This window comes from Danio rerio, chromosome 8 (genome assembly GCF_052040795.2).
Source record: "Danio rerio strain M-AB ecotype USA chromosome 8, GRCz13ab, whole genome shotgun sequence".
Lineage (NCBI taxonomy): Eukaryota > Metazoa > Chordata > Actinopteri > Cypriniformes > Danionidae > Danio > Danio rerio.
Genome location: NC_141028.1, coordinates 20,971,012 through 20,995,920, shown reverse-complemented (window position 1 = coordinate 20,995,920; position 24,909 = coordinate 20,971,012). Strand labels below are relative to the sequence as shown.

At 33.6% G+C, this 24,909-nt stretch overlaps 1 protein-coding gene across 12 annotated transcripts in view; it reads left to right on the top strand.

The window, feature by feature from the left end:
* sema6bb (sema domain, transmembrane domain (TM), and cytoplasmic domain, (semaphorin) 6Bb) overlaps nt 1-24,909 on the top strand; it is a 287,153-nt gene that overhangs the window by 93,285 nt on the left and 168,959 nt on the right. Inside the window, exon 1 of one of the 12 annotated variants that reach the window (XM_087264459.1) lies at nt 19,611-19,676. The exons of the other annotated variants lie outside the window; for them this stretch is intronic. The gene's annotated coding sequence lies outside the window, so the exon portion shown is untranslated. Of the gene's footprint in view, nt 1-19,610; nt 19,677-24,909 lie in introns of those variants that run through there. 12 annotated transcript variants of the gene reach the window in all.

The window sequence follows — 24,909 nt, the reverse complement described above, 5'->3', positions numbered from 1 at the left end:
CATCAAGATTCTTTGGATTCATCTTTAATGCCTCCTCCTTTATCTTATCCCAGACATGCTCAATAATGTTCATATCCGGTGACTGGGCAGGCCAATCCTGGAGCACCTTGACCTTCTTTGTTCCTCCTGAGCTGTGATGTGGAGGCTGAAGTATGAGAAGAGTGATATCCTGCTGAAAGACTTGCCCCTCTCCTGTGGTTTGTAATGTAATGGGCAGCACAAATGTCTTGATAACTCAGCCTGTTAATGTTGTCGTCTACTCTGCAGATCTCTTGCATACCCCCATACTGAATGTAACCCCAAACCATGATTTTTTCTTCACCAAACTTGACTGATTTGTGTGGGTTCCTATAGGTGTTCTGCAGTATTTGTGATGATTGGGATGAAGTTCAACAGATGATTCATCTATCATCTGTCATTTTCCAAATGATCTACCAGAAGTCAAGTTATTTGTTGCTTTTACGACTGGGATCGACGACAAGACTTTTGTCAGATAGTGTATACTGTATTATTTGAGAGACTCACTGTAGCTTTGTTTACTAATCAATTGGTTCTAATTGGACTTGCATTATAAACATTAAATAGAATGTACAGTTGAAGTCAGATATATTAGCCCCCCTTCAAATTTTTTACTTCTTTTTTAAATATTTCCCAAATGATGTGTAACAGAGCAAGGAAATTATCACAGTATGTCTGATAATATTTTTTCTTCTGGAGAAAGTCTTATTTGTTTTATTTCGGCTAGAATAAAAGCAGATTTTAATTTTTTTAAACACCATTTTAGGGACAAAATTATTAGCCCCTTTAAGCTATATTTTTTCTCGATAATCTACAGAACAAATCACTGTTATACAATAACTTGCCTAATTACCCTAACCTGCCTAATTAACCTAATTAACCTAGTTAAGCCTTTAAATGTCACTTTAAGCTGTCTTGATAAAGATCTAGTAAAATATAATTTAAAGTCGTGATGGCAAAGATAAAATAAATCAGTTATTAGAAATTAGTTATAAAAACTTTTATGTTTAGAAATGTGTTGAATAAATCTTCTCTCCTTTAAACAGAAATTGGGAAAAAAAAAATAAACAAGCGATCTCATAATTCAGGGGGGCTAATAATTCTGACTTCAACTGTATGTATTTATAAATCTTTAATTTTCAGCTCCTGTTCTATCAAAATCATTTTGCATAGATCTGTAGATTAATATTTTATATTACTTTTAAAAAACGTTTTTGTGCAGAAATAGCAAAAAAGTTCAGCTGATTGTGTCTGACCTTGATCATGACCTCCTGTACAGGACTGTACACACAAAGTAACAAAATAGATCAGACTCACCTGGTCATTCATCACGCTTTGTAAAAATAGCGTGATTTGCAGCAAAAGGTTGAGTTTAAATTACTACAAGAAAACATTAAACAGTGCCGTTCTAACCATAAGGGTGCTAATTAAGAAATTTCTGTCAGCTAGTTGTGTCATAAATCAGCTTGTCAATCATTTGATGGTTCAAGTGGCCAGAATATGTCTAAGACTTTATGAAGGGTCTTTAAATCTACAATCTGACATCACCTACAGTTAGGCATGGGCCCATATAAGATTCTGATGATATGATAACCTTGAATAAAAATATCAGGGTTTCATGATATTGTGATTATTACTGTGCTTACATAAAATTTTTACCCTTTGAACACAATTTATTTTTTATACTGCTGTCTTCATTTGTCTCAAAAACACTGATTTCTTTACAAATTTAAAAGGCACATTTAAATCTTTTCTGCTAGAGATACTGTTGTCCTAAAAAGCTAAAAAAAAAAAAGTAAATAAAAAATCTTACACATACTTTAGGAATGGTTTAGCAGAAAATGTTGGCGGTTTTAAACCCTTGACATTTTTTAAACCACGATAAACCTTAAAAACCCATGCCCATGCCTACCTACAGTACAACAACACAAATTATTTCAAAGGCTTTCAAGCAAATAAATATGCCTCTACTCTCATCCAAAACCAAGCTCGAGCATCTTCAGCAATAAGGTTAATATTTTGAGCAAAACATCAGAAGGTTAAACTATGAAGGCATTTTTGTCTCACGGCCTCCTTTGCTCATATTTACAAAAGATTCCAATATTAACGGAGGGCACTGTATGTCTTGATTACTCTAACATGTTTGGCCTTGTATTAAAAGCACACAGCTAAAATCAGCTTTCATAAGCTTTTAAAAGGCTTTTGGAAATGCTGTTTGGATTGCAGATAGAAAAGGCCAGTTGTTTTTTTTTTTTTTTTTTTTTTTACATTTGCAGCATTGGGGTCATAATTCTTGCATGCATCCCTGCTGTGCTGGTGAAGATCACCAGGTGACTAATGGCACAGTCAAAATACAACCTGCACAACTCTATTAGAAAGCATATTCATCACGGTTTGTGGAGATGGAACATTTGTTTTTGCTGGGTGAAGGCTGTAGGTGGGGAATTAAAAAGATAGTTCAAGCAAAAATCAAAAGTTGGCCATTTAATAACCTTCTTGTTGTTCCAGTCCTGTATGATTTTTTTCTTTCTTTATTTTACTGTGGATTACAAAAGAATGTTTGTGCAGCGTTTCATCCATACTGAGAAAGTGAAGAATATGTCAAGTCCTATTCATTTGAGCTTAAACCAATATTTTTGGGCCTCTTTGCCATTTTATCTTGACTTTTGAATGCATGAATATGAATTAATTTGAAAGCTGAGGATAAAGATTGTGATCAAAGACAGATTTGATGTTGTTAATAGAGCTCAGCAGTATGGTTCTGCAAAGTAAAAGGCCTGTTCTTTCTCTCCTTATGAGAATTGATTTTTAACTTATGAACCATTTAAGAAAAGACCCACTGTGTGCTCATAGAGTTTTATCTTTTTGTTGAAGCCATCAGACTCTTTATTTCTTCTACTTGATTTTCTATAAAAGTTATATTGATTTGTTGCTTCTTATTTTTGCTAAATTTTCCTTTAAATATTAATACTGTATAGATAATATAATTTTTATAATATTTAACCATACACTTTGAAAACTTATTTCTGAAAACTGAAAAGTTACTTAAATAATATTAATATAAATGAATTTGCTGTATTGATTTTTTTTACTAACACATTGCTTTGTGAACCTAACACTGTACTTTAGGAAATGTATGAATTTGGGATGCATGATATTGGAAAAATCTGCTATTGCGATATTTTATTTTTCTGCGTTAAATGAATACAGTTTCACACAATGGTTTGACTAACCATTTGATGCTTTTTCTGGGGAGCCTAGCAGTATTCAGGTACAGAAATTGAATAACAACTATGCAAAAAAGCTTTTCTTTCATTATTTTGTCTCCTTTCCAGTCCAAACATCCAAAAATTCTTAGAGCAAGTGAAAATAATGTTCACCGTCAGAATAAATGAGTAAAAATTGAGTTTGCTCTTAAGACAAGCTAAATCATTTGCCATTGCACTAAAACCAAATGATTCAAAGATGATTCCTTGGATTTACCAATTTTTTTTAAAGTTAAGTGGTTGTAAACAATTTATTTTGACTGAATTTAAGCAAGTTAAGTTGAACATTACTAAATTTAATTTGTTTAAATTCAACACATAAATTGTTTGCAACAACTGTGCTGACATTATTTTTTCAATGTGGGGTAACTGAAATAATCTTGTTTTGGCTTTGATATGTAGATATTTGAATCAGAAACAATACAAAAATTCTAAATAATTCTAAGTTTTTTTTAATTTGCATAAAACATAAAAATTCTGTATAAATACAGTGATTAAATACAATTCTGTAGTCTCTTGTCAACTATGATTCATACTCAACATTTCATATCTTAGCGATGTGACGATTGTGGATGCGCACATTGTGATATTGATGCTAAAACAATATATTGTACAGCCCTGGTACAAATACAAAACAACAGTCACTCATGTTTTTCAGAGTTAGACGTTACAGTGATGGAGATTCATTTGAAAATCAACTCATTTTTATCTAGCAAATGTTTTGTGTTGTACTCAAAATCTGATTAAAAAAATGTTTTTCCTCTTTTTTTTTTCTTCTGAAATCAGCCTTAAATATGAAACCTATTATGTAGGGCTTTGATTTCCTCACCATTTTAAAGTTAAACATGTCTTGGGAAAATATATTTATTATGTCAGATTTAAAAAAAAATAGGCATTTTGTGCAGTTTTCAAAATAGTAAAGTTAAACTTGGTAACACTATCATCAAGATTTCATCATTTAAGTTAGTAAATATGTTTGAGTGCAACAGTCTTTATTCATCATTTTTTAATAGGCACCTATAATGAAAATCAACTTTTGGAAACTATTTGGGCAGAACTGTGTAGGTATAGTGTGTTCACTGTCATATTGGTGTGATATAAACACAAGTCCTTTATTAAAAATTTACTGATGTTAAAATACAACCCAAATCCCAGTGATTTTGAGGCCCTCCACAATGTTCCCTGCCCACTGAATTGATTGACAGGTGCCATGTCTCTGTAATAACATGTACGCACATGCCCACAAAAACATTTATTTGCAAAGAAACTGGGATTATGTTACGAAACTCTCTGTGATCAGCTGCACTTTAATAATTAATTTGATAAGTTCAAAATGTTTTTAAAACAGAGCATGTTTGTAATCAAGAGACTAAAATCACTATGTAATTCTTAACCTCTATAATCACCATGGTAAACATGCATATATATGTTTGTGTATGTGTACTGCAAATGGGATTTGTGAGACTCATCATTTCAGAAAGGCTTGAATAGACTGCACCACAAATACATCAAATAAACTTTTTTTTTTTTACTAGTGACCTTATTTCAGCTTCATCCATGTCTGTCTCTATCACTGACGGTCGTTTATCTGATATGACGCATGAGAAGCAGACACACGTGGGAATGGTGAGGAGGGAGAAGCAGCTCATTTGGATTTAACCCTTTAAGTTGACATGCTGACTGGCTAAATGCATGATACGTGAGGCCAGCAAACATGACATAGCTTTCAGTTAAGATTAACAGTTTCCATAATTATACTTTATTGACAGATGAAGGTTTATGGTTCTGCATACAATGACTTTATCTTGCTGGAGTTTAAAGCCGATTCACTTTACTTCAGGATGCATTAATACCACTCTGTAGGTGTCTATTGGAGAAATTCATAAATATTCCTAGCTAATCTAATAAATGTTGGAGAAATACTCGTTACATAAAAGCACTAAACTGCACTTCAGCAATGTTTATTTGAGAGCGCACAAGAAGATCTGTGCAAGAGGCGCGTATATTTGAAGGGGCGTGAAAGAAGTTTTGTGCACGAGCAGAGAAAATCGGCGCACAAGCAAAGAGATCCGCATACTCGTATTACATAAATGCGATCTCGACTTGTAATGCTGTGCTCATGACATTTTTCCATTTGTCATTGAAATAATGCCATAGGTAGTTGGTAGATTTGTGTAAAAGACCTGCCGCCACTGCTGGAAAAATCCTAGAGAAAACACTGTAATGCATTAGAAAATGGTAAATTAATATAAGTATATGCTGTACAAGTATTATTCGTTCATGTGAACTAACATTACTAACAGAACCTTATTATAAAGTGTGAGTAAATTATTATACATTTTCACTTTTTAAACTTCTACTTCAGTAATAATCTGCAAGCATTGAACTAAGATCCAGTATATTTATTAGATTCATTAGAATATTAGATAATGAAGTAACTTGTATTTTTTTAGTGAAATTTTTCTTGACCTTTTTTGTGATTTACCAGAGCTACAGTTGCTATGTTTATACATTTGCTTCATGACTTGGGACTTAAAAAATCCTATATAAAATGCACAGAACAAATTCTGAACACTATACTCAGTTGCATCATCACATTTTTAAAGCAACAGTCTGGCTCTATCTGGCTTGCCATTAAACCTGAGGAAGCTCAACTGACTGTGCTGCTTTTCAATATTCTGCCAAATTTCATCATCTCTAGAGTTCCATAGAAGCAATGAAGTCTGGAACACACAGATCTGGTTCAGCATTTGTGTGAAAAAAAAGAAAAGGATGACAGAATTTTCAGCTTTTTATGAATCATCCATAGACATACATCTTCTAAATACTAAAGGCATACAGTCATTAAGACGCTTGATATTTAAAACCCCTCCCCCTTCTCACAAACAGTCATGTACACGGACTCTCATTCAATCCATCCCAAGCGGGTCCCTCTGGGAAGCCAACATATGAGGCATTAGTGTGTAATTTGAGATTATGAGGTGGACCGGAGGTTTAGTGATTTTATCGGAGGCTCCATTTCAGCCATGGAGCCAAGGTCAGATTCGTAGCGAGGGGAAGGGGAAAAGGGGGGGGGGGGGGGGTGGGTGCTGGTGCATGATGGGAAGGGGCCATTGGGGCCTATGTGTGCATATGATAGGGGTGAAAAAGAGCTTGAGGCGGAGAAATGAGGAGATTGAAGGCGGAGATTGTGCATACTGTGGCTGGAGAGAACACCACGGGCTGAAGGAGAGAAAGAAGAGGTCACTGGGAAAGTTTGGAAGGGTTATTATCTCAGGATGTGATGAGAGATGGGAGAAGTCAGCGTTTGGCACATAGGCTAGTCAGACTGAAGCACAGGCCAATTTAATCTGCGATAGATCCTCCTCGGCGAGATGCAGGAGAAAAATGTTGCACCGTTCAGGAATAGAAAGGATCCCAGCCACAGGATTCTTATAATTATCAGTGTTGAAAACATTTTCCCCTGCTGCATATTTTTTTGGAAACCGTGATGGGAAGAAATGATGAAAATGAAGTTCAAAATAGCAGCAATAATATTTTTTAGCATTATAAATGTTCACTCTAGTTTAATGTGTCCTTGATGAATATGAGTAAATGCATTTTTAATGTTTCTTTTGTAAGTATATTTGAACGGTATTGCCAGAGTTTCCTTAAAAATATGACTCATAATTGTGATAATTCTTTCTTGAGCAGCAGATCATCAAATTAATGTGATTTCTGAAGGATCATGTGAGATGATGCTGAAAATTCAGCTTTTAATCATATGAATAAGTAGAGCTAAAATCAAAATCTTGATTAATTGAACATTTTAACACGATTACAATTACTGAAAGTTTATTAGTTTTTTTTATTTTATGTTTTTGTCTTCACTGTCACTTACAGGGTTTGTTCAGTAAATATGCTCACATATTACAAGTGAGAGATTTTTGAATGTAGTGTGCATTACTTGACTATAATTGATAATTGAAGTAAACACACACTATCTATTATCTATAATTATTTATTGAACATCAACGCTGAACAACTGAAGTTAAAACTAACTTTGCCTAAAACTCAGCTCTCCACGCCACCCACCCTCGTCACCACTACCCAACTGACCAATCACAAAGCTACATGTCATTGTAACATGGAGTTACATTTTTTTGAGGGGTGCATGGGCATGCAAAAGCTACGCTGGACCTGAAAAAATCAGAATAATATAATGAGTATAAATCATAATGAAATAAATATAAAGCAGCCTTAACAGAGCAGGGTCATGTGACTCCACAAATGGTAGGGAAAGTAATTGGAAAAAATTAGATTGATTATAGGATCTGTATGTTAATTTCAATTACTTTTTGATTAATCACCCAGCCCTATGAATAAGTTACATTTTAAACTATGTTCAGTAAGAAAATTTATATTATAAATGATAATATTTCACAATTTATACTTATAGGCTGCACAATTAAGGCAATTTTAATGTGCATGAAGGCAGTTCTGTTATCAGTAGTAAAGTCAGCATGAAACTGATGTTAAGATTGTTCTTTGTTCCATATCATGATGTATTTCTAATTGAAACGGGTTCTGAAATTTGACAATAATGTAGAGCAGTGCTTGATTTCATCCTTTGGGAACCGATTAGATGATTTTAAGATGAGCTTAACAAAATGGAGGAAGATTTGAATGCCAGTATGTTGAGGACACTGTCCACTATAATCACTGTTGAGCCCAGAATATTTGTCTGATGCCTGATGATGACGAGAATGAAGAGCTTAATTTTACAGACAGAATCGTATTATATTTATTTCAACCACTGTCTCCAACAAAGGTTAGGGCAGAAATGAGATGCATACTGATTTTCTGGCCACTGATTTCATGTGACCAGTAAAGTCCTTTTGAGGATGGAGAAAAGTTTATTGTATTTAATTCAAGATTATGAGTCCAAATTGTTATATACATACTGCACAGATACATACTGTAGTTAACAACAAGCTCTACTGTATACATTTCAAAATAAGGGAGTACATTCTGATTTCAGGCCAACTTTATATGTCCAGCTTTTGCTTTCAGATGGAGTAGTATATACAGTAGGCAATGCAAGTTTATTTATATAGCACATTTCATAAACACGGGTAATTCCAAGTGCTTTACATAAACATAAAGTGTTAAAAATGTTAAAATGTGTTAAAACAGGTTTAAAAGTAATAATTAAAAACAAAAAGTAATGTGATCTGTTGCACATAGACATATACACAGACAGTATATGGCTCAACAGTAAAATCGGATGGAATTTACTGCTGATCACACAATCCATTTTTGGACCAAATGAATGCAAAAGGGCAGAATATGTTTGTCTTAAACTTTGGTCTGGTTGTGTATATATTAATTTAAATAAAAATTTGATGGCAGATATTGCAGAAGTTGTGCTGAAAGAGAGAAAGAAGAGGTCACCTGGGAGAGAGGGAAAGTCTGGAAGGGTTATTATCTCAGGATGTGATGAGAGATGGGAGAAGTCAGCGTTTGGCACATAGGCCAGTCAGACTGAAGCACAGGCCAATTTAATCTGCGATAGATCCTCCTCGGCGAGATGCAGGAGAAAAATGTCGCACCGTTCAGGAACAGAAAGGATCCCAGCCAGAGGATTGAAATCACAGCTGATTCCTTTAACTTCACACTGCATGATTATGATAAGTGGGCCCTATTTTACAGGCTAAACCTCTGTCAAGCATTACAAATCACTCGGGATTTGTTTAAAACTCCAAGACTTTTAAGTGATTGGTATGAAAGCTCTTAAATTCCCCTCTGAGACGCCAGCGTTCACGTTCTGAAAGCAAATCTGAAGTGCACTCAAGTATGGGTGCAAACTTGTGTCCCGCTGTGTACAAACTACCTTGAGTGTTGACAAAGAGATACGCTGAGGTAATAGAGTTTCAAATCTGCGTGTTTGTATTAGAGCAAGGTGAGAACCAAAGAAGCTTCTGTGTTTTCCTTTCATGCGTTGTTACATTTTTTTACATGGAAATCAGTGTGTCTGCTTGTTTCTGTAACCGTACAGGTCCACTGGTGCAGAAGGAGCAAAGCGAAGCAGGCGTTTTCAATTTATTCTCTTCAGGAGGCCAGTAGTTGTGTGAGGGATTGTTGATTGACAGTGGAGCAGAGATTATCAGAAGCTTGGATATTTCAATTCATTGCTTCATAATCAATTTGACCAAGTTTTTATTATATTACTTGGATTTTTGTGTAGATATTTGTGTCTTTGTTTTGTTCTATAATTTAGCAATCCATTTTTATTCATAATATTACCATTTAGTTTGATAAAATTGATTAATATATATTGTATGCAACCCAGGCTCATTGGAAATATTTGCCCAGGGATACATGTTTAACAACTGAGAAATATGTACCTGGACTAAGTTTTCTTGCAGTGTTTGTTATCACACATCCATTAGAGGCCCCCTGTTTACATTTTTGACAATATCAAATATGTTACCGGGCCACGCTTTCTCATACATGCAATTCAATGACAGGGTTGCATTTCAAATTGTGCTTCTCACAGGTGAGTGGGCTTGACAAACCACCTGTAGAAACACTCTTCCCTCTTATGCACCTGACACTTTATTTAAGCTACATCTTACTTAATAATGAAAATGATGTTTACTATAAATGTACCACAATAATGTTGCACTTGCTTGCTTCAACCTTAAATAACTCTTGCACAATATTAAGGCATAAATGCCTCTTTTGCACAATATTCCCCTTTAATACCTCTCTTGCACAATATCCTGCACAACATTATTCATCTCATGTAAAAGTTCTAGTCTGTCTTAATTGTATAGTTAAGCATTTTATTGTATATGTTAGTTATGCATAGTAAAAAGCTCTTATGTCCAGTGTTTTGTTTGTATTTATGATTCATTTATGTAGCATTGTTGTCCTGCGAGACACAACATTTTATTCCTCTGTATGTCCACACATGTAGCGGAATGACAATAAAGCTTGACTTGACTTGTTAATCCACCATAGGCCACTGGGTATATTTCTAACCGTTTCAACGTCCATCTGGTGCGGTTAGCTTGTCTTTGTGTATATTATATCAGCTTAATATTGACTGACCTACCAACCCCCTTTCCTAAACCCAACCGATAGTGTTTTCAAAAGCAAACTAGAAAAGACATTGCGGCTGCATTCTTCTACAAAGGCACTTTTTGGCGAGATTTTTTTTGGAACCGTCCTATGCCGAATTCGAACAGTACGCTCTGCTCTAGCTCCTAAGTCTGTAGCCATTTGTGGTGAGCGACCGAGCAAACTAATTATCCTGGAAAGCCATCCATTTGGAGGTAAGCGATCAGTGGTACCACCGATAACATTCAATTTACTCACAAAATGCAGCCATTATTGAGACATATATTTCCCCATTCTCGGAAATGTATCCCTGGAAACATTTTCCCAATGCGCCTGTGTTTATCGTATTCATGGGGACAAAAAACGTCACTTCCGCTATGCTCGCCACCATATTTGTGTCTGATATGGTCACACTCACACTCACAGTGCATGTAAATGAGACTAAATGAAATTATTAATTTGCTTAAGAATAAACAAATACTGGTTATAATGCTTCTGTTGATACCTCCAACTGTTTTGTTTCTTCAAATCTGCGACAGGTCTGTCACAACTTTTTTTTCTGTACATTTATTCACAAATTCTTTACTGTTTGCCGTGGCTGCAAACTTCAGGACATACAGCTTATACTAGTAATAAGAAAACAGTTTTTAAAGAAAATACATCCTGGTGATCTGCTGAACCACAGAGTCTAATAACCTCCAACACTGGTGAAATGTAGATTTAAGTTGTTCACAATGCACTCCAAACAGCAGCGAAGCTCTCAGGGCATTTACATTGACGACTATCACTAATACATATTGAGACGTGTTAATTATTCAAAATGTATTTGAAGATGAACTAATCACAGAAAGTGATGAAGATCTCAGGAATTAACACATGGCATCCACAATATTTATTTGTGTCATAAGCACAGCTGATCGCACATGACACAAGCATGTTTCTGATGCACAAACCCCCATGACGAGGTAGCGCGCTCTTAAAGAGCAACCCAAAAGTACCCAAAACCCTTAAAGTACATCAACTAATGCAGAAAACAGATCCCAGGGCATTTCAGGACAGATCACCACACGATCTACAGTATGGGTGAGTGACGGTTCGTTGTCATCAATTACATGTTATCAGAACACATTTATGTAATGAAAAGTAGTTAAGTTTATTGGCACTACTGAAGCAGCAACATAACATAATGTAGCTATTTCAGCGTCACAGCAGATTGTCATCATAGTACAGTTCGGTTACAAAGATAGCGACTGCACCACTATGTGACATCACATGAACTCTCTGAATACATATTTGTTGTTTGTGATTTTATAATTGATCAATTTCAATTGGATCTGTGTTTCAATAATTATTCATATTTTTGTTTCAAATTTTAATTTTTTTATTAGATATTTAATCTATTTTTTAATGTTTTTGTCATGTATTTTTAGAAATACTTTTATTTTGCTTGAAAATTTTAATAAGAATAGAGCTTAAAGGGGTTAATAATTTTCACTTTAAATGTGTTTTTAAAAATTAAAAACTGATTTTATTTTAGCCAAAATAAAACAAATAGGACTTTCTCCAGAAGAAAAAATATTATCAGACATACTGTGAAAATTTCTTTGCTCTGTTGAACATCATTTGGGAAATATTTAAAAAAGAAAGATAAATTCAAAGGAGGGCTAATAATTCTGAATTTAACTGTATGTATGTATATATATATATATATATATATATATATATATATATATATATATATATATATATATTAAGGGTGGAGCCGAACCCGAATACGGTATTCGGAAAGGCACGAATAGCGTGTTTTTACGAATACTTGATTCGAACAAATACTTGAAAAATTATTTGTATTCGGGAGCAAGAAAAACACTATATCAAAAAGCAGCGTTTCCTCATGAGACCACAGTGCATGCCCGCGTGAGTGAGTGAGAGAGAGAGAGAGAGAGAGAGAGAGAGAGAGAGAGAGAGAGAGAGAGAGAGAGAGAGAGAGAGAGAGAGAGAGAGAGAGAGAGAAAGAGAAACAAAACGCGCCAAAGCCCGAAACTGAAAGCGAGACGTGACTTTTAAGGGGTTGTTTCATATGGATTTATTAATCATTCTTACTGTTCAGTGATCGCAAACTGCCGTAGTTTATTAAAGACGCAAACCCCTCACTGCACGTCAGCTGCGCGCCTTCAGCAGACCTCCTCATTCCTGCAGCACGAGAGCTTTATGATTGTTTATGCGCGCCAAAAGTGGCGGATCTGTCCGGTAAAATATCTGACTGCGTGTCACCGCATCCCTAAGGACTATTTGGCGAAATATTTGAGTGCATGTCACTGCATAACAAACGACTGAAAGGATATAACTAGAGAACTCTCCACTGTGCTACTGGATGAGAGCGTATGGCAAGCCGTTTTAGCATTTAAACCTTGTTCAGACTATCCATAAATATATTTAGAGATATCTCTAATTATATTTTGACTTGTCATAATTATAATTCGACTAGTCAGATTGGAAATATCTGCAAATATATTATGATAGACTAGTCATATTCCTCCATTGACTTCCATTGAAAAATATTTGCAGATATCTCTAAATAAGTTTTGACTAGTCACAATTGTAATTAGAGATATCTGCAAATGAATTTTGACTAGTCAAAAATCCAATTCAAGATATCTACAACTGTAATTAGACTTTTAGTAAATTAATTAGAGATATCTTCAAATATATTTGTAAATATCTCTAAATATGATGAATTAAAGATATCTCTAAATGTATTATGACTAGTAAAAACTCAGAGATATCAATTACAATTGTTACTAGTCAAAATTCATCTGATTTCGTACTAGTACAATTGTAATTGCAGATATGTCTAATTGTCATTCTGAGTAGTGGAATTATAATTATGACTAGTCAAAATATAATTAGAGATATCTCTAATATATTTATGGAGTCAGAACAAAGATTTAAATGCTAAAAAGGCTTGCCATAGAGAGTGCTTCTCACTGAACAGAGCACCGCGCAACCTTCTATGTAATGTATTATCACATGCACTAAAAGCATCCTAAAAGCATTAACACAGCCACATTCTGCCCCAGCAAGTCAGTTTCAAACATAAAAAAAAACAAACAAACAAACTTTGTGTCTTTTTTTGTGGCTGGCAGATGATAATAGCAGTGCTGTATCTTTTAGTATTATATAGAATACTTTTGTTCTGCCAGATCTCCCGGGCAGGGTTTTATTTAGATTTATTTAGTTAATATTAGTTTTTGGAATTCTGTCCATTGGAAAGAAGTTCCTTCAGAAGAAGAACAGTTTTTTGAAGTATTATTTGTTTTTATTCTGTCTATTCAGTGTCCTTCAACAAGAACGGTGGTGGTGGGGTTCATAATATTCACAATGGTATTTTATTAGTTGTTGGTTTAACCATGGATGAGATAATGGCTTCTATGTCATTTTCTTTTCAATGACATTTCTTATCACATGTTCAAAAACAACAGCCAATATTGCATATCTATAATTTATATAATGGGTATAATTAAACAATACTTTCACTATAACTTAAATTAGAAGTGTAATAGAAAAAATATATATTTTTGCGCCATTTTGAATTTTACTCGAATACAAATACAAATACAAATACAAATACAAATACTTTTCCCCCCTCAACAAATACAAATACAAATACAAAAACCGGCTGCTCCGCACATCCCTAATATATATATATATATATATATATATATATATATATATATATATATATATATATATATATATATATATATATATATATATATTCAGCTTAGTCCCTTACTTATCAAAGGTTGCCACAGGGGAATGAACCGACAACTATTCTAGCATATGTTTTACGCTGCAGATGCCCTTCCATGTGCAACCCAGTACTAAAGAACATATATAATATTATGTTATTTTATATGTATTTTTACAGACATTTTATTCAATAAAATAAAAATCTCAGATGTCAAACTCAATTTACAAGGTTTTATTCTGGCTAAAAGTTGATTTATTTGATTAGAAGTTGGATTATTGTCTTTACCACTAGGCATGTACTGTACAGGATCATATTTTTGGCTGAACTTCTCGTGCGGTTGTAGTGTAAGAACTCTCTCTGACTCCTTGATTTGCCTACACACACGCACGTCTCATATTCACATCTCAGCCGCGGCACGACTCCATCACTCACACTGCCACGCATCACATCTGAATCTGAGACAGACTAGTAGTCTTATAATACACACAGTGTCAAGATGATTTATTGCCTTATGTCAATAATTTATGAGTATGTTTTGGACGGTGTATGGTAATAATTTATGGTATGGTTTGTCCAATGTGTTTCATGAATGTAAGACTGGTGACCAATGACAGGCAGCTTTCCCCAGTTCACAGGCTTAGGGTCCCTGCTTAGTGGTAGGATTTATGACGGTTTGTCCCAAATTGACAGTTGAACCAAGTGTCGGGCTGATTTTGGCAAAGATTTACAGTATAGTTAGATTTGTGGCAATGTGTATGGTTTGTCATTTTTACAACCTATGCCGCTCTTCTGGCATTCCAGCTCCTACCAATCTGTGAGTGTAAGCAGTGGGGTTTCAGGTTGGGGGTGTAATGGGTAAGCACATTTTGAATGAAAGAATGGTAGTAAATAGTTTTTTTGTAATTTGGCCCATACACATGCAAAGCTGGCTATCTGGTGTGTTTGCGATGTTTTTACATTTTTTTTCTTTTCCTAAAAAGTCGTTTGACTTTTTTTTTTTTTTTTTGTTTAACCATGATTCTCAAGCCTCTGTCCTATCTGTGGCCCTTTTCTGTGGGGGAGAAGAAAAGGTGTCATGTTTTGTGTGCCCTTCTCAGAACATCAGCATGTGTTTATCTAAGTACTATCAGTACAACACGATCTAGAGGCTAATGTAAAAACTAAAACATTAAGCAGAAACAAAAAGTATTCAAACAAGTATTTTCATTGTTGCCTTGTCCAACCTCAGTGTGTTTGAGCCACATTTTTGTAGATGTACATCAAGACCTTTTAACCAATTCTTTGAGTTCACATATACATTTTAGCATGTCAATGTACTGAAAGTATGTTGTGTTTACATTTTTATTTATTTTTTGCTGTTTAACAAATGTTTTGGGTATCTGCTTTAGGAGTCAGATTTAATATGCTTGTTCCAAAACTGACAGTTGAACCGGGTCTCAGTTGGATTTGGGTTAGATAAACTTCTAGTTAGAATTGTGTCAATGTATGGTTTGATGTAGCATCTCATTCCTTTTTTTATGACGGTGCTCCTTTCCTGACTATCTGGATTCTTCCAGTCTGTGAGTGTAAGCAGTAGAGATTCTGGTTGGGGGTGTAATGGGTAAGCAAATTTGTAATGAAAGAATGCCAGTAAATAGTTTTTTGTTTCTTTTCTTTTTTTTTGTAAACAGGCCTATACACATGCAAAGCCGGCTATCCAGCGTGTCTGCGATATTCTTAATTTTTTTCTTAAAAAAAGATAGTTTGATTTTAAAACATTTACGGTTAAACGCTGCTACCCAGGCCTCATCTATCCTATCTGCCATCCTACTGTGCCTGGATGGTGACTATGAGTCCAAATTCTGTGGGGGAGAAGAAAAAGTGTCATGTTTTGTGTGTTTTTTCTCATAAACTTCAGCAGTTTTTATCCCTGTACTATCAGTACAACACACAATAGAGGCTATGTATAAACAAGAAAACAACAACAACAACAACAACAACAACAACAAAAAAGTTAAAAGTATTCAAACAAGTATATCCCTCTTACATATATTGTCTGTTTACATGGGGATCATGTGAAATTAGCAGTGTGGTAGTGTTAATGATTTTTACGATGGCAATTTTGTGTATATGTGCATCAACACTTTATTACCAATACTTTGAGTTAACATACAACGTTGAGCAAACTGATATACTAAAAACAAGTTGTGTGTACATTTGTGTTATTGTTTAACAAATGCATACATTCTGATCTGGCCCCACAGATAGTATGTAAATTATAAAAGGAACAAACATAAACCACATTTCGCTATGTCAGAATATAAATATAAAAGGAAACTGTGATTTTTAAGCATACCTCAACATATCGCACTTCACTATATTAAGGTGCTTTTGTCAATCCCCTTCAAAAAAAACTGTTTTACTTTAGATTGTTGTTCAAAACGAAATTCAGCACCATTTTCTTCAAGTGCTTTTCTCACTTCAGTAGAAACATCATGCCCAGTTTTTATGACAAACTTTAATTTCAGGAAAAAATCTATTAATTTATTACTGAACATTTTCCTCAAAAATGTGTTAAAAAGGCTTTATGCGTCACGATCAACTGAACTGTAGGTAATTGGTACAATAGTGTTAGGTTTTTTCACCTACTTCTGTATGTGTAAATATTTGGGCTAAAAACCTCACATGGGATTTTACATGCCTACAAATATATGCCACACCCATGTTCTATACACACTTAAACCCATATCTAACGGCGATATTCTTGTCCACAAAACACTGATGTAAATTTTAAAGATGTGTAATTTACAGCGAAAATCTTTTTGTATTCATTTGAAAATACTTTTGTAAAATCTTAATTTGGAAACTATGTTTACACCACTAGATTAATTCTAGATTTGTATCAAGATCATGGACAACACTGTGCACGTTTTTGTTTGACAGTGTTTTTAGGTTAAGTCTCGTTTCTGATAGCTGTCAGCATTGTATTTACAGAAAAGATAAAAGAATAATTTCAATATTTTTGTGAAAAAGTTTCATCATGAAAATGTTTTTTTTTTTTTACACATGTATGAACGGAATGCTTTTTTTTAGAGTAACATGTTTCAAATTATTTACTTGCATTTTTGTTTTAGAATTAAACAGGTATAGCTCATGCGACCACGGCACAATCATGGTGTATTATTACATTTCTGAGGGTACACTCAGAACATCAAAGCTTTGTTTGAGGAATTTTGAAAAAATTGTTCACACCAAAACATAGAAAAGAACAGCTGTAAGATATGTCTGTTTCGAACAGTGAGCACACTTCAACATACGCTATACAAAACCTTTAATCAAGAACTAATCTTTTCAACATCTACCATAAAGTAAAAGAGCTGATAAAAGATGTTTTATCTTTACTACCAACTTCTAGAGTGAATGACCACAAAACATTTTTTTCCCCCAATTGAACGCAGCACAAATAAATGTGTTACATTTTTAATGTCTTACCACCTCTAACTAGTATTGTTTGTGATGCGAAAATCCATGTGTGGTTTTTTAAACTGCAAACAAATTTATGCTATGCCTTAGTAAAACATTTTCATTCTAAAATCTCCCATGTTATGTATAAAACCTACATATCTAACTAAAATATAGTCATGCCCAAAATCACTATGTAAATTAGAAAAATGTGCAATTTACTATGAAAAAAAAACCCAAAAAATATTTGTAATTATTTTACAATGTGCTGATTTGTAAATGATGTTTCCTTCTCCTAAGATACAATCTTGATATCCATCAAGATCATGGACAACATTGCACACATGTTTTTGTTGGGCGATATGTTTGTAGGTGAGGACAATGAAACGAAACACAACTAAATTCTAAATCCAACTAAATTTAGAATGTTTTCATTAGCGAAAAAACTTTTCAATGTGTAACTATTCTTTAGAGTAACATGTTTCAATAATTTACCTGCAGGGACTACATTTTGTTTTATACGTAAGCAACAGGTGTACACACGACTACGACTATAGTACGATGCTATGATACGATTATTGTGTTTCTAAGGGATCACTCAGAAAACAAAACATTTGTTTTAGGAATCCGGATATGTCAAACATGCATCTATCATGCTAAACAAGAAAGAAATACATAAATGTATGTGAATATTCACAGCACAAACTGATTATACTTTAAAATGTATTATAAAAAATCATTAACCAGCATATAATTTTTCAACATCTAGCACAAATTAAAAGAGCCGGGGATGACTCAACTACTTTTCTGCAAACATCTACACTGTAAGAAATGCAGGGTTCCACACAATTCATACATGTTGTCCCAACAAAAATTGATTAAGTTAACTTAACACTTTCAACAAAATTAATGCGCGTTGAACATAAAAAAAAATAAGGTTGTCCCAATGAAATCTCAAGAATTGTTTTTGAGTGTAGAGTGAAAGTCCAACAAACAGTTAACAGATTTTAGCATATAAAAGGGGTAGTGCTAAAAAAAAAAAAATGTTTATCTCTTACCATCTTGTTAGCAGTGTTAAAGCACACCATTACAATACAAGCAGATTCAACAACTATGATGTTAGAAGGGCTTGCAAAAGTGTGCACAAAACCGTGTGAAACTCAGGAGGCCGAATCTGAGATTCTAAAACAGGAAAAATAAAGAAATGTTTAGGATGCAAGTACAGGTCCTAAATGGTCTAGTGTTCGACTCCCGGTATGGGAAGCCCACCCCTTATTGCCCTCCTGAACAATAACTTGGTAGGACAAAACTATTAATCCTAAAAAAAAAAATAAAAAAAAAACATTTTTCACCACTAGATTAGTTATCTGCATCAGAGAATAATTCACAGTTGTTATTGTTTGGCTTCATATGTTTTTAACAGTGTTGACATTGTCAACAAAACCATGTTAATACCAAAAGTGTACAATGAACACCTTTAAGAAATTCAACTTCAGACTTTTTTTTAAACAGGTATTTTTAAATCATTCAGCATCAGGTGTTTAACAAAATTTTCTTTCTTTTTTTTTCACCCTCAAATCCATATTCTCCATCTCAAATAAAGCAAAAGCTCTGGTGCACATAAGGTTCTACAACTCGTGTCAAAGTCTTTTTTACCACTGTCAGTGTGATTATGTTATACTACTGATGCAAACACGTTTGGAAAAACTACAATGGTCAATGCTTTTTTAAAGCAAAAATGTTAACAATTATGCATGAGTAAGTAGTAAAAAAAAGTTATTTCACAAAGATGTATTTTTTAATAAAGGTGTGTGCTGTGTATTAGAAAAGAATATAATTAACATGTCTTTTTTGAAAATCCACTCTTCTGAACTGTAATGGTAGGTTGGATTTCAAAACACCATGTTTGGTGAACGGTATTGCAGTCAAACAAGAAGTGTGTGTTCAAAGAAATTTCTACAAATTATAACCCACCTAGATAAGATTCTTTAAAACTAAAAGTCTCATTTTTCTTTTTTTCTTTTTAGTTTATTTTTTTGGCCCGTCTACTCTATGGTTACAAGACATAGGATGAAAAGTAGTCAACATGAAAAGTAAGTCTCACTGTTTCTCATGCATAACATAAACTATTACACTTAAGCCATATCTATATACTTTTGTCTACTTGAATAAAATAAAAATCATGTATATATATGCCCTAAATTATATCAAAAGCAAACAAAAATTACAATAAATTAATATATATATTTTTTTTAAATCACACTTCTTTAAAGCACATTGCTGTATGACAACTTGGTAAAACCAATATTTATGCAAAATAAAATGTAGAACAATGTAGATATGTTACAACATGTTATTGTTCTGTTAACTACATGCTTTAAAATGATCGACTACATGATTTTTATTTTATTCAAGTAGACAAAAGCACTACAGCGAGCGGTTATACCCTTTTCCTGGATCAGACATGTAGGTCAGAACGATGTCTTTATTATGTTTTAATGTGTTGGGTCTGGATGAAAATATATACTTTTTCAATTAGTTGACTGCTTTTTTACTATAGAAAAATAAATCTATGACATTTTTTGACTAAGACATAAATGTGTAGCTGTAAGTGTAGTATATAGATATGGTTTAAGTGTAATAGTTGTTAATGTTAATTATATTCTTTTCTAATACACAGCACACACCTTTATTAAAAAATACATCTTTGTGAAATAACTTTTTTTTTACTACTTACTCATGCATAATTGTTAACATTTTTGCTTTAAAAAAGCATTGACCATTGTAGTTTTTCCAAACGTGTTTGCATCAGTAGTATAACATAATCAGACTGACAGTGGTAAAAAAGACTTTGACACGAGTTGTAGAACCTTATGTGCACCAGAGCTTTTGCTTTATTTGAGATGGAGAATATGGATTTGAGGGTGAAAAAAAAAGAAAGAAAATTTTGTTAAACACCTGATGCTGAATGATTTAAAAATACCTGTTTAAAAAAAAGTCTGAAGTTGAATTTCTTAAAGGTGTTCATTGTACACTTTTGGTATTAACATGGTTTTGTTGACAATGTCAACACTGTTAAAAACATATGAAGCCAAACAATAACAACTGTGAATTATTCTCTGATGCAGATAACTAATCTAGTGGTGAAAAATGTTTTTTTTTTATTTTTTTTTTTTAGGATTAATAGTTTTGTCCTACCAAGTTATTGTTCAGGAGGGCAATAAGGGGTGGGCTTCCCATACCGGGAGTCGAACACTAGACCATTTAGGACCTGTACTTGCATCCTAAACATTTCTTTATTTTTCCTGTTTTAGAATCTCAGATTCGGCCTCCTGAGTTTCACACGGTTTTGTGCACACTTTTGCAAGCCCTTCTAACATCATAGTTGTTGAATCTGCTTGTATTGTAATGGTGTGCTTTAACACTGCTAACAAGATGGTAAGAGATAAACATTTTTTTTTTTTTTTAGCACTACCCCTTTTATATGCTAAAATCTGTTAACTGTTTGTTGGACTTTCACTCTACACTCAAAAACAATTCTTGAGATTTCATTGGGACAACCTTATTTTTTTTTATGTTCAACGCGCATTAATTTTGTTGAAAGTGTTAAGTTAACTTAATCAATTTTTGTTGGGACAACATGTATGAATTGTGTGGAACCCTGCATTTCTTACAGTGTAGATGTTTGCAGAAAAGTAGTTGAGTCATCCCCGGCTCTTTTAATTTGTGCTAGATGTTGAAAAATTATATGCTGGTTAATGATTTTTTATAATACATTTTAAAGTATAATCAGTTTGTGCTGTGAATATTCACATACATTTATGTATTTCTTTCTTGTTTAGCATGATAGATGCATGTTTGACATATCCGGATTCCTAAAACAAATGTTTTGTTTTCTGAGTGATCCCTTAGAAACACAATAATCGTATCATAGCATCGTACTATAGTCGTAGTCGTGTGTACACCTGTTGCTTACGTATAAAACAAAATGTAGTCCCTGCAGGTAAATTATTGAAACATGTTACTCTAAAGAATAGTTACACATTGAAAAGTTTTTTCGCTAATGAAAACATTCTAAATTTAGTTGGATTTAGAATTTAGTTGTGTTTCGTTTCATTGTCCTCACCTACAAACATATCGCCCAACAAAAACATGTGTGCAATGTTGTCCATGATCTTGATGGATATCAAGATTGTATCTTAGGAGAAGGAAACATCATTTACAAATCAGCACATTGTAAAATAATTACAAATATTTTTTGGGTTTTTTTTTCATAGTAAATTGCACATTTTTCTAATTTACATAGTGATTTTGGGCATGACTATATTTTAGTTAGATATGTAGGTTTTATACATAACATGGGAGATTTTAGAATGAAAATGTTTTACTAAGGCATAGCATAAATTTGTTTGCAGTTTAAAAAACCACACATGGATTTTCGCATCACAAACAATACTAGTTAGAGGTGGTAAGACATTAAAAATGTAACACATTTATTTGTGCTGCGTTCAATTGGGGGAAAAAAATGTTTTGTGGTCATTCACTCTAGAAGTTGGTAGTAAAGATAAAACATCTTTTATCAGCTCTTTTACTTTATGGTAGATGTTGAAAAGATTAGTTCTTGATTAAAGGTTTTGTATAGCGTATGTTGAAGTGTGCTCACTGTTCGAAACAGACATATCTTACAGCTGTTCTTTTCTATGTTTTGGTGTGAACAATTTTTTCAAAATTCCTCAAACAAAGCTTTGATGTTCTGAGTGTACCCTCAGAAATGTAATAATACACCATGATTGTGCCGTGGTCGCATGAGCTATACCTGTTTAATTCTAAAACAAAAATGCAAGTAAATAATTTGAAACATGTTACTCTAAAAAAAAGCATTCCGTTCATACATGTGTAAAAAAAAAAAAACATTTTCATGATGAAACTTTTTCACAAAAATATTGAAATTATTCTTTTATCTTTTCTGTAAATACAATGCTGACAGCTATCAGAAACGAGACTTAACCTAAAAACACTGTCAAACAAAAACGTGCACAGTGTTGTCCATGATCTTGATACAAATCTAGAATTAATCTAGTGGTGTAAACATAGTTTCCAAATTAAGATTTTACAAAAGTATTTTCAAATGAATACAAAAAGATTTTCGCTGTAAATTACACATCTTTAAAATTTACATCAGTGTTTTGTGGACAAGAATATCGCCGTTAGATATGGGTTTAAGTGTGTATAGAACATGGGTGTGGCATATATTTGTAGGCATGTAAAATCCCATGTGAGGTTTTTAGCCCAAATATTTACACATACAGAAGTAGGTGAAAAAACCTAACACTATTGTACCAATTACCTACAGTTCAGTTGATCGTGACGCATAAAGCCTTTTTAACACATTTTTGAGGAAAATGTTCAGTAATAAATTAATAGATTTTTTCCTGAAATTAAAGTTTGTCATAAAAACTGGGCATGATGTTTCTACTGAAGTGAGAAAAGCACTTGAAGAAAATGGTGCTGAATTTCGTTTTGAACAACAATCTAAAGTAAAACAGTTTTTTTTGAAGGGGATTGACAAAAGCACCTTAATATAGTGAAGTGCGATATGTTGAGGTATGCTTAAAAATCACAGTTTCCTTTTATATTTATATTCTGACATAGCGAAATGTGGTTTATGTTTGTTCCTTTTATAATTTACATACTATCTGTGGGGCCAGATCAGAATGTATGCATTTGTTAAACAATAACACAAATGTACACACAACTTGTTTTTAGTATATCAGTTTGCTCAACGTTGTATGTTAACTCAAAGTATTGGTAATAAAGTGTTGATGCACATATACACAAAATTGCCATCGTAAAAATCATTAACACTACCACACTGCTAATTTCACATGATCCCCATGTAAACAGACAATATATGTAAGAGGGATATACTTGTTTGAATACTTTTAACTTTTTTGTTGTTGTTGTTGTTGTTGTTGTTGTTGTTTTCTTGTTTATACATAGCCTCTATTGTGTGTTGTACTGATAGTACAGGGATAAAAACTGCTGAAGTTTATGAGAAAAAACACACAAAACATGACACTTTTTCTTCTCCCCCACAGAATTTGGACTCATAGTCACCATCCAGGCACAGTAGGATGGCAGATAGGATAGATGAGGCCTGGGTAGCAGCGTTTAACCGTAAATGTTTTAAAATCAAACTATCTTTTTTTAAGAAAAAAATTAAGAATATCGCAGACACGCTGGATAGCCGGCTTTGCATGTGTATAGGCCTGTTTACAAAAAAAAAGAAAAGAAACAAAAAACTATTTACTGGCATTCTTTCATTACAAATTTGCTTACCCATTACACCCCCAACCAGAATCTCTACTGCTTACACTCACAGACTGGAAGAATCCAGATAGTCAGGAAAGGAGCACCGTCATAAAAAAAGGAATGAGATGCTACATCAAACCATACATTGACACAATTCTAACTAGAAGTTTATCTAACCCAAATCCAACTGAGACCCGGTTCAACTGTCAGTTTTGGAACAAGCATATTAAATCTGACTCCTAAAGCAGATACCCAAAACATTTGTTAAACAGCAAAAAATAAATAAAAATGTAAACACAACATACTTTCAGTACATTGACATGCTAAAATGTATATGTGAACTCAAAGAATTGGTTAAAAGGTCTTGATGTACATCTACAAAAATGTGGCTCAAACACACTGAGGTTGGACAAGGCAACAATGAAAATACTTGTTTGAATACTTTTTGTTTCTGCTTAATGTTTTAGTTTTTACATTAGCCTCTAGATCGTGTTGTACTGATAGTACTTAGATAAACACATGCTGATGTTCTGAGAAGGGCACACAAAACATGACACCTTTTCTTCTCCCCCACAGAAAAGGGCCACAGATAGGACAGAGGCTTGAGAATCATGGTTAAACAAAAAAAAAAAAAAAAGTCAAACGACTTTTTAGGAAAAGAAAAAAAATGTAAAAACATCGCAAACACACCAGATAGCCAGCTTTGCATGTGTATGGGCCAAATTACAAAAAAACTATTTACTACCATTCTTTCATTCAAAATGTGCTTACCCATTACACCCCCAACCTGAAACCCCACTGCTTACACTCACAGATTGGTAGGAGCTGGAATGCCAGAAGAGCGGCATAGGTTGTAAAAATGACAAACCATACACATTGCCACAAATCTAACTATACTGTAAATCTTTGCCAAAATCAGCCCGACACTTGGTTCAACTGTCAATTTGGGACAAACCGTCATAAATCCTACCACTAAGCAGGGACCCTAAGCCTGTGAACTGGGGAAAGCTGCCT